The sequence below is a fragment of the Anabrus simplex genome, chromosome 1 (assembly GCF_040414725.1).
Source record: "Anabrus simplex isolate iqAnaSimp1 chromosome 1, ASM4041472v1, whole genome shotgun sequence".
In the NCBI taxonomy this organism is placed as follows: Eukaryota; Metazoa; Arthropoda; class Insecta; order Orthoptera; family Tettigoniidae; genus Anabrus; species Anabrus simplex.
In genome coordinates this window covers 547,826,216-547,838,393 of record NC_090265.1, presented here as the reverse complement: position 1 = coordinate 547,838,393, position 12,178 = coordinate 547,826,216, and positions in this window count along the sequence as shown.

Here is a 12,178-nt window from a genome sequence, read left to right as displayed (position 1 = left end):
AGTGTGTGAGACGTGTGGTTTATTCTGTGGACATGGTTAGTCGCGTCTAGTGTTAGTATATTGTAATCCATGCCATGGAATAGGTTTTGTAAGTATGTTGATTCGTTACTTGTAATTAGGAGATTAGTATTGAAGTCACCAAGAATGATTATGTTTTCGTACAGCGGAGTTAACTTCGATAATGCCACTTCTAGGTCAGATATATGTTGTATGTCCGGCGCCTTGTATACCACTCCGTTCAGTAGTTTTTGATTATTAACGAAGAGTTCAACAAACATGAATTCAGGTCGAAATGGAGTCTTAGGATCTGAGGTCATAATTATTTTACTTTTTAAGTCGCTACGGCAATATATAGCGCAACCGCCCCCTACACAATTTAAACGATCTAGGCGATGTAACGTCATGTTATTCAGCTTTACGAGATCAGATTTGAGTGACTGCTGTAACCATGTCTCTGTTACACAAATACAATGCAAGTTACTGTTACTAAATAGAGCCTGCATTTCGTCAAAGTGACAAAGAAGCGATTGTGCATTGATATGGCAATACTGAAAATATCGTTGGTGGGGAGCTAACATTTCCTTAAGCATGTCTCCTGCCACAGCTGGTGAAGGGGAAGGTAAGAGTGAAGGCGGACGACAATGAAGAGGGATAGGGTCAATGACATCACGGACATGCTGTTCGGTATAAATAATTGACTCATTTACGTTAGCCATTGTCAACAGAAAAATTCAAACTACTCACCCTAGTTGTTTCATAAGCACCTCCAGAAATATTTACACAATCACTCTCACACACACTATCACATTCACATACACAAACATTATACGCTATTATACCACTCATTGTTTTTCCTAGTCAATCTCGTCGCTCACATAAGGCTTATTAATTGTGCCATGCTGCTAACAAACATTTTCTGTCCATTGTCTTTCAAAACAACAATGCGGCCGTCCTGTGTCCACACCCGTCGGAGTCCGAAGTGATCACGTGCCCTGTTTAGAATAGGTTTTCTGATACCTGTCAGGGATTCAGTCAGTAGAAGGCCAGTTCCTTTTAACAGCCGCTTGGCCCTCCAAACTCTGTCCCGGTCATGGTAACGCACGAACTTTATAATTATAGGGCGCTTACCCGTAGCAACAACCTGAGCTGTGGTTCGTTTTAGCACTCCTAAACGATGGCAACGATCTATATCAGACATAGTTATATCTACATTTAACTTGCCCTTCATCGTGTTGATAACTTTGTCGTAAACGTTCTCTGCGGCTCCTCTGGAATACCATGCAAAATCAAGGACAGAATGTAAAATACGGCAAATTATTGAAGTCCGTATAACCAATTATTTAACTGATCATTGCTATAACTCAGCTCGTAATTAACAAATTAAAAATTATAAGTTCAAAGATGTCAAACTCACCATCTTAGGTTTGTAAAGAAATGATTAAATCGGAATAAAGTTAAAAGATTAATAGACTTAAGCAACTAAATTAAAATATGTTTGGGTAATTAAAACATGTTTGGATAATTAATACTTGTGTGGGTAGTTAAAACATATTTGAGTGCACCCTAGCAAAGAGAAATATTTACAATATGATACCTTACAAGCTAAAGTGTAGATTGAGGGTGGTTTTAAGATATTCAGGACGCATTTTAGGCCTAAAACCATATCTCATGAATTGGAATTCTCCTCTGTCGCCTATGAAGTTTTGAGTTAATTAATGGCTCTTACTTGGAGCTCATATTAATCTGCTAACATATAGTTATTCCTATCTCTCACAACATATCAATAGATACCTATAAATATCAACCTGGGAGGATAGTTCCCTAATATTTCTATAAACAACTGATTTACAATTCTGAATATTCATGCTTTTTTTCCTCTTCTGCGTGAATATTGATAAGTCTTCTTCTAAATTAATGCATTTTAATAAATGGTTCAACAAGTACCAGTAAGTTCCATATACTATTCTAAAATCTGAATCTTCTCATCATTTTTACTTGAACATACGTGCGACTTTATATATTCTAACGACTACTCTACTAGTTTCATCTGAAGTATAGTAGCTAATGTGGTCTGCATTGTGCGAAGACTCGACCATAAGATACAATTTATACATCTTCAGTCAGTCATCAGTGATAGGATGTTGCCTAAGATATTACTACACGTCCTTTCGCTTGAGAATAGATTATAATTAGAAAACATCTGTGACATAGTGCATGTGTTTGGTTCATCCTCCTAACTGAGACTTCATTGGTACTACCAAGTATGCACGCTAACCAACAGGTGTCACTTCAATAATACTTGAACTTTATCATGCTTGCTCGTAAGAAAAATAGTAAATATAAATGCTACATATTCATTTCCACTTAGTACAAACTCAACTTGAAACCATTAAGTCCACTACTACATCACCGTGCTCATATTCGCGAAGAATCAATAACTACCACCATTCTAAATTATCAATCTCATATCAACTTCTCTTAAAATAATGATTATTATACTTCCAAACGTATATCCCGTCTCCTTTACTAAATACGTACCCACTCCATTCAATCGTGGCATTTATTATTTTAATCACGGTTCATGGACATATCTCACGACATTATGACCTTAACTCCATCATAACCTTAAATTATTGTAAACACATCTATCTATTTGGCAAGCATATCCTACTGTTGGTTCCTAACTTGACATTCTTTGCTCATAACCAACGTACACACGTACCTAAGTCTTTCTTTGACATACTATACAATTCACTGTCACCTTAACGAACTCAGTATTTCACCCTACATGGATCACATCTCGAACGTAGGCTTTCATCACTGATTGACTACCTATCTATGGATTTGTCATTCATATACGAAGATTACCTAACCACCTTTGATCTAATTCAACACACCACTTTCGTCGCTTCATTATTTCGCACGGAATAACTTAACAAATTATATTATATTCACATATGAACATATAAACATTACTACATTAATTTAAAAACAAGACTTATCTGAATTCAGCAGCTCCAGTCGTCGGCATATGTCCAGCTGACAGGACATAGGGACACGCCTCCTTTTACTTCCCTAGGTGAATGGGAAATACTGGCATAATTCTCCTCTGGGCTTAGTCATCTCTCGGCAGGCAACGTCATCCGACGGCACCCATTTGGGCAGTCTGGCCTATCATCTTCTTAGAACATCTTGCTCATTTCTGGACTAGTTGGAATAGAACAATAAACAGAATCAATTAGCATTGCCATCATGAACAGCTGTGATAATCTGCTTAACGCAAAAGATTGCTTCCTTTGAAAGAGTTGATCTACTTGACAAATAATAATCTTGGGGTAGTATAATTCTATGACTTGAAATGAACAGATTTTTCTCCTTTATCTTTCCAGGAATTATTATAGGATTCCCACTTCTGTAGTTCTTTAACTTGGGTGATATCGAGTAATACGTCAGCAGAGACTGCCGTGACGTAAGCTTGTCGTAGTTTATGCTTGAATTTCCACGTATTTTAAAGTTCGCGGAACGAAATTAAAAACCTTCTGCTTGATCTGCGACGCAGCTTCCAATAAATCTGCTCCTTGCTTCTGCGGAAATTAACTCTTGCCGATACCTTCTTTAATTCTAATGTAGTTGCTTTCCGTCTTCGACTCTGATTTAGAAGTAGCAATTCAATCTCGTTTTCTTATTTTTTTTTCAATAATTGTTAGTAACAATCTTCACATTCGTTCTTTTTCACTGCCTTCTGGATCTAAATTCTTTTCTCTAGCGCCTGAGGTGAATACTTTTGCTTTCGCTCGCGGTATCATCAGACATTTTGACGTTAATTATTCTCGGAGACCTGGACTCCATCTTTGTCCTTCTTACGGACGGAACTTCTTATAACAGTGAAATGGCACATTAAACTTATAATTTTTAATTTGTTAATTACGAGCTGAGTTAGAGTAATGTTCAGTTAAATAACTGGTTCAATAATTTGTCGTATATTCCATTCTGTCCTTGATTTTTGGGGTCAGTCAAGATTTAAGCACCTAGTGCAATAAGTTTCAATAGATTCATTTTTTTAAAAAGAGGCTAACTCAAATAGCATTTCTTATATAATGCATAGGGGGTACCGGACGTGTCAATTACCGGCAGATTCAAGATGAACGTCGCTTGTATGTATCTTTACCCGATACTGACATTTCTTCGATTTCTCCTTACGCCAGAAATGTGGATGTGTTAATTGAAATATTGATATGGAAAGAGGCTAAGAGAGGAAGTAAAATGATTGATTATGCATTCGGGTAGAAGAAGTAGACAGATTTAACAAATTAAGGCCATGTTCGCTAGAGATGGATGGAATAATCAGATGATCATGCATTTTCCTCTATTAGAAATTCTTTAGGGAGGATAGCATAGTGTTCGACCATTGGATTGAAACAAGTATGTAATAAATAAGATATGTAAAACTTAAACCATTCTTTCAATGTGTATCGTAGCGTAGAGACTTAGATTTAAGTGGATGGATGCTACAACATCTTGGTAGCGTAAGAAATTCAATAAGTAACGTATGAGAGTTGTGTCTATGTGTAATTTAAGGTTTTCTTGGCTCCGTATTGTATGTCTTCCTCATATTCGGAACTCATAGCCCAAATGGTAGATTATGTTAGTCAAGAGGATCGTAATTAAGCTAGCCTGGATCTTATGCGTCCTCTCAGGGAGCCGGGATGGCGCATAAAGAAATTGGCCCCACATGTTGAATAAGAAGTTAATGTTATGGCTTCAAACTCCTTTTACTGTGTAGTATGGCAGTCATGTAATTTTGAAAAATTTGGTGCTTGTTAATATTATTACAAGGAGTAGATATACCATTTCTTCAGGTTATATATGAAATGTATGTTAAAGGTAATCAGGCCTGAAGTAATGAATATGTTGTGGATCCACAAAGTAATAGAAACCTTTAATTGTGTTATGTTATCACACTAATTGTCAATGTGCAATTTTATATTCAAAGAGCAGTCAGTTAAAAGAATTTACTTATTCATCTGGAATTGTGTACGCCAGTTGACATTGGTACTAAAGGACTTAGTACAACGAACAATTTTGGGATATTCTCAGATTAACCTAGAACTTCCTAATCAGGTTAATGGTGCTGCAACCTCCTCCAACTCTTCGCTGTTGCTTTCTGGTTATGTTGCAGCTATATGGACGTCCAATTAACATCATCTCAGCTGAAGAAGCAATCGAAGATTGGTGGTGCTATTGCTTGAACTCATCATGTACTCCTGCGGTATACTAAAGGTATTAACAACAACATTGGCATTGTGATGGCGGTACTTCATATCTTCACCGCGAAACTGTGCCTCCTACCAGATTGATACACCATTTGGATCTGGTGATGACGTAAAGTAAGATGCATGCTTCAGTATTATTTTCTGGTTTGTAACTGTTCACCACTTATTATTGTAACACCTCGTGGATATTTCTTTTGAAAATTTTATCCCTCGCATCACTTACGTGAAATAATCTCCTTATTTCGGGACAGTGTTTGGAACGTTATCGAAAACTGAATTTTCTCATCTCTACATTGTGATATACCATGTCAGTTCTCTATTCTCATCCTCCTTCGAGCTTTGCGGGAGGAGAAAGAGACGTTATTAAAGAACTTGGACTTCTTTGGCAAATAATTTGAGATTCGTGCAACATGAATTGAAACGAGTGTGCATTCCTGCGCAATCTGTTGGCATGCCTTGTTAATAAAGGATCGCCCAGTTGGTAGCGCTCCTAGCGGCTGCCAGAATAAACTGCGACAATGAAGTAAATTATCGAGACGGACAAGTGAAAAGTTCTGTGTTTATTCGACACTTTGATGGAGTCAGCATCAGATGGAATGTTGTGTTTCTCGCTAAAAAGGATGGCAAGAAGAAAGAAATATGATCCTGGTTAAGGATCACCTTTGGATTATGTGTTGAACACCATTTCTGGCATCGGCGCTAGCCGCCGAAATTGTTTTCTTCAGTATTCAATGTGGGATAAGTTTTTCCTTCTACGACAATTTAGGCCTAGTAGGCCTCCGTGGCTCAGACGGCAGTGCGTCGGCCTCTCACCGCTGGATACCGTGGTTCAAATCCCGGTCACTCCATGTGCGATTTGTGCTTGACAAAGCGGAGGCGGGACAGTTTTTTCTCCTGGTATTCCGGTTTTCCCTGTCATCTTTCATTCCAGCATCACTCTCCATTCTCATTTCATAGCATCTATCAGTTATTAATAAATCACTTTGGGAGTAGCGACCCCATCGTACTAATAGCCTATATCTGCTTCATTCATTCCATCCCTAACCCGGTCAATGACTGGAAAACAGGTTGTAGGTTTTCATTTTCAGTGTTTTAATTTACATTATTCTGCTGTATTTATTCCGGAACCTCTAACTAAATGTACTGATATGTAGGGCTAAATTTGGTGACAATTTTATCCCACTGTGAAATGTATCTGATATTCAGTTGACTCAATTCGAAATTCAGTGATATTCGCTAAAATCTATGTTTCCTTCTGCTAACATCATTGTTAGTAAAGTTTAAATCCTGTTTCCTTTTTAATCTTAGTAAGGTTTTTAAGGCCTATTAACGTCCTTCTATAAGTGAGGTTAGGCCTAAAATGGATTATATTGTACAGCCTCACATTTATTTCTTCTTATGTAACTATAACCTCAAAATTGTTACATTCGGTCTTGGCTATTGTTCTGGTTGTTATTGATTATTGATGTCATTGATTAAAAATGAAGATGTTTTCCGGATAACTTTTTCTTGTGAACCTTAAGCTTGACTCCGTGTAAAATCGTAACTGATCATCCAATTATTTGCTTCATACTTAAATTATTTTCACCTGTAACCTTAGACCTTAAATGTTGTGGAACTGTTTCGTTATTCTGTGCATACATTACTGGTCTCACTGAACAGAAATAATTTTGGGGTTCCGGATATTATGTTCCATTTAAGAATAATCTATTTCTTCTAGAGATAATTAAAATAATGTTTTTGATTGAGGTATCACACTTAGGTGTTAATTTTGATTATCAGCAAACTTCATATCCCTAGTTGGTCATTAAGCTCACTTTTATAATTATCAACAAAACTTAGCATTTAAAGCTGTTCATCTAACTATATGTGTGATACTTATTAAATTCAAATAGATTTATTAAAATTATTTATTTTAACTGGTGTTGCTCATTTCATGAGACATAGGCAAGAGATCTGAAACCTTAATACTAGTTCCAGGCCTTTAAATAATCCAGTATTGGAGTGGGCTTCATCCTTCCACAATAAATTATTGTCTTTGGTGAGTATATTTGTTCTCGCTTACACTGATGAAGCAGTTTCATATCGTAGTTGTAGTACCTGATTAACTTTGCTTGCGCTCGATGTCTACAATACCCAGTCTTGGTCTTGTAACACCATGCGATGATTTTAGCCAACGACACAATCCTCCGCGTAAAGGTCGTTTCCCGCATAGTTTTATCACTTCCCTTCCAGATGTGGACCGAATTACCGGCAAATTCCTCCTCCATCTGCTTGTGTGTTTTCTACACCCACTGTCACTCGTGGGGCCATGTCGTGAGAATGATATAAATTTAGCGAGTCGATTCAGACAGGTAGAGATTCAGAATATGCCACGCTACCTCTTGACTGCTAATATCCAAGGATTTCAGCACGTATACCCTCATTACTTGCAACAAATCTGTATAATTTTTGTCGGAGTCTTTGTCCCAGGGGAGATCAGATTCCAATGCAGAGATCTGATGTCCCTGTTGATATTGATCGCGTAATTTACGATTATGTTGCTCAAGAGTACGGTTTAATGATGAACTGTACATCAATGTTCGACTTCAGAAACTTTGCGGTTTAAGGATTTAAGATGTTCATTCAACGCTATTTTACACTTTGCTCCAGAAAGATACCCGATCAATGCTTGAAGCTGTAACCCATTGGTCAGTGCAACCTTTCCCGATGCCTCAATCTATGTTGCTGCGCCACGATAGGCGACCGATTAATGCAACCAACGGGTTAAACATTCTTTGCCCGATACCTCCATTCTCTAACTCGTCGTTAGGCAGCCTAGTTTGACGAAATGGAGTCGCTCAGCGGATACCTCAGGGTTTAATTATGGCTAGTAGGACATGTAATCCTACTGTAGAATTCGCTTAACGTGGATCCATGAGAAATCCGACCCACGGATGTCACCCATCGTTATTTGCGACATTATAATAATCACCGCCAACTACCTTATTAGAGTTTTGACCTCGAGAAACTTGCCATGGTAAAATGAATACTTAATTATACGATTCCTTACTTCACTATACATTAATTTACAATCTAGACCTTAATTAAAGAACTCATGACACCAGCAATTGTAGAAAAACAACCAAATATTTATTAATAAAATACTAAATTACTAATTTCCATATTATGTAACGCAGTATTCAAATTGACTGATAATATGTATGAAAATATGTATGAGTCAGCGCTGGCTCGTGTGATAAATAAAAAATAATATTCAGTATTTAAATTAATGAAATGATCAGTTCCTTTGTGAAGTTGAAATTCAAAAATTACACATTTACAACAGATCACTGGACCTTATCCGAGTTCCACTTCGCATTTTAAATATAAGTAAAACATCGACACAATAAACTCGTTCCGAAAGTTCACTTTCTTTAGTCTTATTTAAGCACTCTCACCTGGATACAATATCCAGCCGCAATGAATCTCTAATACACTGATAAGTCAAGTGTAAATAAATTGGAATTCGTTTAAGTAGCTTTAATGGAATTATAGGAAATCGAAAATAAATCTGAATATTTTAAATTAAATTTTAATAAAATCCGAAGTCATGATTTTGTTGCACTGCTCTCGTTGTGCGTTGAAACTACATATGAACTAAGGCATTCCTTCCTAGTGCCTGTTAAATTCGACTCCTACTCTTGCCTTTCCCTAGTTGAAGTTCGTAAATAAAAATGTACGTTCAAACGGAGAATATTAACTGATCTAGCTATCTATCTAACTTCAGCATAATCTTTGGCTGTCCCACACATGCCCTTGTCGGTTCTATGTCCCATTAAATAGTTATATTTCAATAACATTCAACCACAATGCAAGCTACACTACTCTCTTGCAAATAACATGGAAGCGCTTAACTGCGAGGTTTGGCAAACATCATCTTATATATATATCGGTGTCGTAATGCTTTTGGTTATCTACAGCTATTCAAAGTCGAAGTATTCTAGTATTCATTATAAAACATCTACACTGAAATGCAATTACGTCACGAGCATACATCTATAGTAATACATGCAGTTCGTACCTTGGCTTAAGTAGCTCCTGCGGTGTGGGCACTCTTACGCAAATAAAACATATACTTCACTAGTAGTGTGGCACAACTTAACTTGCAGGTATACGATGGTCCTGCATCGCGTAACAAACATCTCAATTCACTATCCATAACTCGTAACTTTCCTCAATTATCATTTTCATATTCTCATTATAACATCAATCTAATATCAGCACCGTAGCCTCCATAATAATATATCGCGTTCCAAACTTGACGACTACGTAAAACTACCACACTGTTTCTTAATAAAATTCACAAGTCGCAGATCCTCATAACCTATCGACGAGTTCAATGCCCCTTTCTATGAACCAACAAATGCGTAATTCCATGTTTCTTTCTACACCGCGCACATCCATTCGTGACGTCAACTTAATGCATTACATCAATGAAATCTCTATAATCTCTCATTATGTCAATTCAATCAGCTGTTTCATATTTCTCTTCAAAACTCACGCTTCCTACAAGTATTCTAGTCGATATAGCATAACTTCTGCTATGTTATTAACTCGTAATTATGACTTAATTATCTCACACTTAGATGATAATCATCACTTGCATTGCCTTCTTATCGGCCTACAATTAGCCATCAGCACATACCTAAGGTACATGTGTAAGCAAACCAAAAATTATGCAATAAAATGTTATGAATGACTTAGCTCGCTCATAGTTGTCCCTGGTCCAGCTGTTCCATTCCCATTGGATGTAGATGGGTCTTCGGTTCGGTCACGGGTAAGACATCTGGAACGTCATCCGCTCCTCCGCTCTGGTAGTATTATCTGGTTACCCGTCGCCTTCTTTTCGTCATGGCTCGGTCGGATGGTTACCCGTCGCCTTCCTCGTCATTTCCTGGTCGTATGGTAAGATGAATTGTTCCCAGGTCGGTCCATCATGTGAATTCAGTGCATCATCTTGATCATCTTCTTGACAATCTCAAAATCGAAGCTAGTAATATTACGATATGTTGCCATTTTACTATTGACGTCGTTTATCCTTAAATTTTAATTTATTTCGTAGCTCCTCGTCGTCTTCGCAATTTCTTACGTATCGACTTCAGTACTTTTATTTTCGTCTTAACCGTTTGAATTTTGGTGAAGACTGATACTTTATTCTTATTTAATCGTCGTATTCTTTCCTTTCTTTTATATGCGCAGTCCTTTGCTTCTCCAAATCAAATATTACGATTACGGTGATTGCGTCCGCTCTCGATGCCGTGCAAATTTCAAGATGAAGATTTTCAATAATAAACTTTTTCTATTTTTTTGAAAACAATACTGTGCACCGTCCACTGTCCATCTTACTCGAAAACATTACCATTCCGTGAAATATATGGCCCTCTGAGACATCATAGCAGGCGACTATTCCATGCTTGCTTTAGATTACTAGGCCCATACCTTAGGTCGGCGCCATTTTGTAATCTGTCGTGGACGTGCGAACGAGCACAAAGCTTATTCAGGTAATGAGCGTACGAGTTTGCTCGATAATGCCATAGATAACTATTCAAATAAGAGAAATTCAAGCTACCGATGCATATCGGCGTACTTATGTCTCAAGTGTTCAGAACGTCCATCTTCCTCGAACACCGAAAAAACACCATAGTGTTTTTCATAAGGCAAAACGGAGCTACGAATTGGCACTGAATACTTTGCTCGGTTACAGCACGTGAACGTGTGTCTGTGAATCAGTTCAGAACGCGGTCTAGCTTCTCAGGGAATTGAGCGACCAACTGGTCAAACAAATGGACCGTGACAGGCATATTCTCGCATATCGTCTCGTTAGGGCCATTCTCCATCAAAAGGTGTATATTGTATGTGTATGAGGACTACCTCGCTGCTGAAATTCTATTTTCTTGACGAAATATGAAACTTTAAACTGGCCAAAAGGGCTGTATTGCGAGGACTGCATTGGAAACATTATCGTATCTACAAGATTGTGTAACTACAGATGACACGTAACGGGGTCCTCACTCACAAGCGTTGTTCTTTAATCAGACATAAGTTGAGTTGCAGAGTCCCTGAATCTCATCCGATCATCTGTGTTCGAATGCGCTTATTATAAGTAACAGTGTAGGTATCCCGAGTTGGCGAATCACAGTAAACATGTCCTTCTTGCATCGCATCCAGTGCTGAACGGAATTAGGGATCGTCTTCATACATGAGTCTGTGTTCGATATTATCAGAATGCTAGAATTTCCTACATCTGCGCGAGTGATATTTGCAGTGTCGTCCGTTTTCTTGAAAGTGGTGTACAGCCCCTGGAACATTCCTAAGCGCAGAATTTTCATCGCCATAAAGAGAATGTTCTTCAGTTTGACTTCGTGTCGATCTTGCCTTCGAATCTCGCTTGTTGCCATCATGAATAGGGTTATATTTTCTATGCTAAACTGACGAGACTCTTCCAGAAAGATGCTAGGAAAGGACAACTCCTCTAAGTACTCATCTAAACGCAATCTCAACGGTCATTGCTTCATCCCAGCGTCCATATCAAGATAGGTCTCCCACGACAACATCAGTGTGCTGTTTCGCGAGTAGCATCTCGTTTACGTTTCCTGCGCTTTCTGAAATTGACTCGATTTTAGACTCGTCGGTGTCTACATCGTGATCAAGAGGCATCGGAGGACTAGTAGAAGGCTCAAAGAAGGAATTGTTTAATTTTATAACATACAATCTATACAATGACTTCTCCAAAACCTGGCCCAACAAATGTTCACGTCTGCTTTCTTTACCAACTCGGTGAAGTACGATGATTCATGGATCTGACACCACTTAATGTGAACATTCATGGCGCAACCATCTTCTAGGTGGTGCGGTAGCTGCTG